Source organism: Hyaena hyaena, unplaced genomic scaffold, assembly GCF_003009895.1.
Source record: "Hyaena hyaena isolate Hyena2069 unplaced genomic scaffold, ASM300989v1 scaffold_0, whole genome shotgun sequence".
NCBI lineage: Eukaryota > Metazoa > Chordata > Mammalia > Carnivora > Hyaenidae > Hyaena > Hyaena hyaena.
This window is the reverse complement of record NW_024080632.1, coordinates 7922661-7928660: the sequence shown is the minus strand read 5'-3', so window position 1 is coordinate 7928660 and position 6000 is coordinate 7922661. Positions and strand designations below refer to the sequence as shown.

General features: G+C 55.0%; 1 protein-coding gene across 2 annotated transcripts in view; it reads left to right on the top strand.

Moving 5' to 3' along the window:
* Positions 1-472: 472 nt before the first annotated feature.
* Positions 473-6000, top strand: part of TBX5 (T-box transcription factor 5) — an 87760-nt gene continuing 82232 nt past the window's right edge. Inside the window, exon 1 of one of the 2 annotated variants that reach the window (XM_039217704.1) lies at positions 473-535. The gene's annotated coding sequence lies outside the window, so the exon portion shown is untranslated. Of the gene's footprint in view, positions 536-766; positions 867-6000 lie in introns of those variants that run through there. The other variant, XM_039217653.1, reaches the window with a different exon arrangement.

Below are 6000 nucleotides of genomic sequence, written 5' to 3'. Positions count from 1 at the left end.
AAGCCATTTGGGGCTGTGTGACTCTGGGATGTCATTTCACCTTTTCAAGCCTCCAGAAAGAACGATTCCCACCTCACAGGCCTTTTCTTGAAGAATGCAGCACAAAAGCACTCCATAAATGCTAGCTACTAAAAAAGATAATACTAAGATAAAACCTAACTATCACAGGAGGAGAATGATGAGTTTTTCTGACTATGTAAGAGCCAAGGCTATCAGTCTCCTCCTGAGGATCTTTTCATATCTCTTAAGCCCTCCATTATCCGAGAGAGAAAACAAACCAGTGCATTAAACCGTATGCCTCGGCCCTTCCAGGAAAGCACAGCAACCCTGGATAAATGGGTGGAAAACCCCGGGTGCATAGACGCGGGCTACGGTATGTCTCTTCGATGTTGATTTTCTGACCACCAAAATAGTCCTTTTTACCGACCTGCTGGAGTTCTGCGGATTAACGACTCCAGCCGGGTGCTTGGGCACTCACGGCCCCGACCCGGCAGAGCGCCCCAGGCCCCGAGAAGGTGTGACTTCAGACATAATGGTAAGGGGGGGGGGGGCGGGGGCGGAATGCAGGCCTGTGTGTGAGGTGATTGTAACCAGAAACACCTCCGCAGGCATCTCGCTGCTGTACCGAGCGTCGCTGGCAGGCAGCCGGGCCCGGAGCCCGGAGCCGGCCAGAGGTGCCCCGGCTCGCCGCTCACCGCCCCTCCAGGGCCCGGGTGATAGCTTATCGGGCCCACTCGGGGGGCGCCCGGTGCTACAACCGGAAACGCGGCTGAAGGCCAGTGGATGCCTGATAGAGAGGTTTGCGCCCGGGCGCGCGCAACGCGCTTAAGCTGCGGCGGTGCCGGCCTGCGTCCATCTGCCACCAGGTAAGGCGTCAGGTGGGTGGGGAGCCGTGCTCCCTACGGGGCCTGGCAAAGGCTGGTATTTTACGAGAACCAGAGGGGTGGGGAGGGGCGAGGAGGTGGGGAGCAAGAGCAGGGAAGGCAAGGGTCGGTGCAGCCTAGCAGCCTGAGGGCTCCAGAGCAGGGATGTCGTGGGGGCGGGGAGTGGAGAGGAGGTGCTAGGACCCAGGGGGTGCACCCCAATTTGTGGTAAGGGGGTGCGCCTTCGAGAGGTGTGCCTGACCCCTGATGCACGGTGTCACCTTCCCACAGCGGGGTTTGACATTCCTGGGCTCCAGCCATGAGCCAGTGCGCTCAGTTCCACTGCGACACCAGCATGCATATTAGGGGGCCAGCGCGTTGGGGTTGAGGGCTTGTGGTCAGAGGGTCACTGCAGTACATAAGAACATGATAGGGACTTGGAATCTGAAGCCCCGAGTTTGACTTCAAGCTCTCCAGCTTTTCCTGTGCATTCTTGGACCAGGAGCTTAACATCTCTGGACCCCGGCCTCCTCATCTTGCAGGGACAAGTTCTAATAACAACTAAGGGGGTTGTTGGGGTTCAGTAAGGTGATAATTTGAAAGATCGTTTTAAAATAGAGCCTTATTTGGGGTGGTCTCTTATTAAAAAGTTCTGGCACCGCCTAGAGTGAGTCAACCAGCCGCCCAGCTGACTGGGATGTGTGTTTCCCTGCAAGGGGACCCAGGTGGGATCCAACAGGTTGAAGCACGTCCTGCTTCTGGCCTGAGCAGGTGTCCCCAGCCCCAGAGAGGGAGAGCGCCCGAGTCTGTGAACTGCAGAAAGGGTTGCAGACCCCAGCCAAGAATGTTTCCAAGGCCTTTAGCTTCAGGGCCCCAAATGAGATGCTCACTGGGCCTGGGAGATCACGGCCAGATTCTGGCCCCCAGCGGGGCCTCTCGAGGGCGCACCCTCCAGCCGGTCCAGCCAACTACCCAGTGCTTTTCCAGTTCACCAGGGACAGACGGGACGCGCGGGCAGACGCGCAGACAGACAGACGCCTCGGTGCCGGCCGGTCTCCGGCTGCACCCGGGTCTGCCAATCAAAGGAGGGGCCCTCCTGTCACCCTCTCCCCCTGCTCTGCTCCCGCTGGGAGTGCTGAGCCGGGCTCGAACTAGTCAGCTCTGAGCCCCTTTCTCAGGCACTGGTCAGAGTTTATGCTCCATCTCCTCGCTTTAAGCAGGGGGCCTTCACCTGTCTGGGGGCTCCGGAAAATTATATGCAAAATCCACTGGGTAAGAGCGTTTTCCCTTCCCGGGTGTGGAGAAGGGCCTTCGTGTTATCAGCTTCTCAGGAAGATCTAAGTTACCCCAAAGGTTAGGAACCCCTCTTCACCACCAGGACCCCAGGGCCTTATCCTTGATGCAAGGTGTAGCGTTCCAGATTGCGTGTTCTTCTACATGTACCTTCGAGGCAGTTGACCGTGAAAGACAGCAAGTCAGAGCGTACTCATCTCGAAAAGGTTCCTTCCAAAAGCTTAAGGGGAAACTGAGGCCTGTAGAAGGGCAGCCACAGCATCAAGGTCAAGATAGCTAGTTAGAGGCTGAAAGCAAAGCTCAGGCCCCTGCGCTCTAACGAGGGTGAGAATTCCCAAACAAGTCCAAAATGGGGCCCAAATCGACCTCCAAAATGCCCTAGGTTAAGGTGGTGGCTTCTGGCCATTGCTACCCTTTAATGACACATGGTGAGCTTGTTTGAGGGACAAAAGCTTGTCTAGAGTGTGCAACTGCTCTCAACAGGGGAAGGTAAAAGGCCCTGCTTAGCTCTTTCTGTAAGTAGTGGGTTTGGGGCCTTTTAGATGACTAGGTATCTGCAGAGACGCTGATGAAGACTGCATTTTCTCCAGAAAAATACACCGATGTCCCGTTTTGCAAAGAGCACCCAGTGCTCTGCAGCCCCTTGATGGCCATCCACAGAGACCATGTGGAAGTCACTTCACTCGGAAGGGAAGCTTGAAGCCCTGGGCAGAGGCTGGTTTGGGGAGCGCCCTGGGTACCACATCCCGGAAGAGGGAGTGTGGGGAATTCTCATCCCTCAAAGCACACCCCCCGCCATCGAGCCATCGCTGGCATGGCCTTGCGTCCACAGCCGAGCTGCGGGTTAGCTGGGAGAAAAGTTCAAGTCTCCAGCCCAAGCCCAGGCTTCACCAAAATAGTCCTTAACGCCCCAGCCCCTTCAGCCTCATTGTTTACCCATCTGAACGACTCCCCTTCCCCCAGCCCACTCCCACCCCCACTTTTCCGAGGTCGACTATAAAAATAAACTATTTTTCCTTGTTAATAAATCTCCAACCGGCGCCCTCTTTTAAAGAACTCAAAAAAAAAAAAAATCACTGCGCCCCGCGCGAGCGAGCAGAGAGATTAATCTGGAAGCAGGATTTATGTGGCGCGGGCATCCTCAAACAATTGGAGTCATAAAGTGAAATGAGATTCGGAGGCGGGTGGGGGAGGGGGAGGGCCTCGGGAACCACAAACACATTTGTGTAGCTAAACAATGTGGAAACTCTTAAAGACCCTTTTCTGCAGACATCTTGCAGCCACGGCGCTTCGCTGTCAGCCCGCGGGAAAGGGAGAGAGATATATTAACTGAAGACACAATCTAAAATTACTTAGGGGTTTTAAACATGCGGGCAATGGGGGCGGGGGCGCTGATAAACTGTTGTCCATATTTCCTTCTCTCGGTGTATTATTTCCAAGATATTTCACCCCCGTCACGACGTCCCCTCCCTCCCCACTCCTTCTTTTCTCTCTCCATTCATTACGTTGACTAGCGTGCAGTGGCCGAAGCCCGGCGCGACTGGAGACCGGCGGGCAGGATCTCGGTTTGCGCCAACGCGTCCCCGCGCAACTGCGCCCGTGCGTAAAGGCGCGGGTGGGGCGCACGGCTAGAAGCCTAAGGCGCAGGGGCTGAGATGGGTCACATCTGCCTCTGGGTGACCTTTCTCAGGACCCTTTCCGGTGCAACCTGCGGCCACTCGAGGCTCTTCGGGGCTTTAGGAATTCCAAACCCTAGGCAGGATAGCAGAAAACCCGTTTCTTCTGCCTCGAGAGTTAGGGCGCGCGAATACACTAGCCCAAGACGTCAGGGGTCCCGGCTCGGATCTGGAAGTTTAGAGCTGGTTACAGCCTCCTTCAAACGTCTCGGCTTAGTCTGACTGGACTGCTGGGCTCCAGATATGCAGCTAAGAGAGAAGCAGATCTTCCCTGTGGTTGGGAGGACGCGTGTAGCGTTGTCTTTAAAATCTGGAGAAAGGGGGAGTCCCGGGCTCAGCACTCATCGTACCCTAGAAGCGGCATCTAGAGCGCAGGGCACACACAGTCGGATGACTGTTAATCCCCCGTGCACCAGGTGGTCTGAATTAGTGTGTTAGAGCTCTGGTTGCTCATCTGTAAAATGGGCCTATAAGGGCACCTACCCCTAATGATTGTTGGGCGAGTAGATGAATATGACGCGTGATGAAAAGCATAGGTGGTCCATGAGTTCCAGATGTTTTTATGGTTATCACGTATTATGACCAAGTTGTGAGAGCCTGGCAGGGACCACAAGACGGCCCTGTTCCTCTCCAGGCCACAGAGAGACTTTCAGTGTCTCAGAGGGGATTAGGATACCGTCAAGATAGAAATCCTGATTTCTGGATCCATTCGTTGACTCAGTAAATACCCCATTGTTTTCCGGCTCCGTTCAGGGCCATGTGGACCCAGCCGTGACCAGGGCGGTGCTATGCCCCTCGGAGCCTGCCCGTCTCTGGGAGAGGCGAGGTTGAAACTAACAGCACCTCGTTCCTGGTGCCGAACTCTTGCCTGCGCCATGCCTTAGCACGTTTCTGGTCACAGCTGGGGGTGCTGGGGACGGACCCCTGCTCCCAGGGGGCACGGGTAAAAAAAAAAAGAAAAAAGGTAACCTATGACCAGCGACGCAGGCAGCTCACAGCTTGGTCCTGGCCTGGCTGAGGCTGTCACCCTTGCAGGGCGGGTGGCCAGCAAAACACTTCCAAACGTGTCTGGGCCCGATTCCAGGAGTGTGAGGCGGACCCTTTATTGAGGTGCGTTTCAGCCCGGTTGCCCCTTAGGTCATCTTTTCTGGGTCTGAGTGTGTAAATCTGCAGTAGGCTCACACCCAGTGACCCTCCGCTCTGAGTGGTCCCCACTCCCTCTGCTCCCCCGAGCCAGGGATTTGTTTGGGATGGGGGGCTCTGCCGCCACCTCCATGCTGTCCTTGGTGCCTGGCTAGTGTGGCTGAGGTGGAACTAAATTCCAGCCCGAATTTGGATCTTGAAATAAAACGAAATGGAAAAACTCTACTAGACTCTTTACCGAAAGGGCCACCTGGTTACAAATCGCCCCTCTGACGTCTCTTGCCTTGCACGGGCGGAATCGACAAATCATCTGGATGTTAGATTGACTTGTCCAGAATTTCTTGAATTTGTCAGCCGGCCCAAATCTGCTCCAATGGGGACCACTGTCCAGATTGTAGTAGCAAGAGTGAAATGTTCCCCCCCCTCCAGCCATGACCCTGAAGGATACACTGTCTCCAGAAATTTCCAGATACTTCTGGTGTTTTTTCCTTTGCCAAACTTCTGCTCGCCCGGAGGCTGGGATGGAGGGAGAAGGATGGGGTTTGGTGATGAGGGTGGTGAGGGGGACTGTCACCTTGACCTCTTCTCTGAGGAGATGTCAAGTCACTTTCATGGCCTCGGGAAGAGTCTCAAATTGGGGCCCCAGGTTTCCCACCTGGAGGCACATACGGCCCACACGACTCACCCACATACACACAGAAATAGAAAATTAAAGTGCTCCGTCCAGTCATCCAGACGCTCGATCTCTAAACTTTCCCCCAAAGATCCAGAGTATTAAGCATACACGGGAGACAGAAAACTAAGCCCCAAATTTCTGGATCTTTTTCCAATTTCTGGCATCCCCATGTTCTCCAGGAAAGCGCAGATAACACATTTTATCTTGAAAGGCAAACACAACACAACGAAACAAAAAAAATCCTGTATTTGGGTGTCCGGTTCAAACAGCCCTCCCCCTCCCCACTTTGCAGCTTCGCACCCCTCAAACGCAGCGGGGTCAGGGGCCCGCAGGGGCGGTTGCTCTGCTT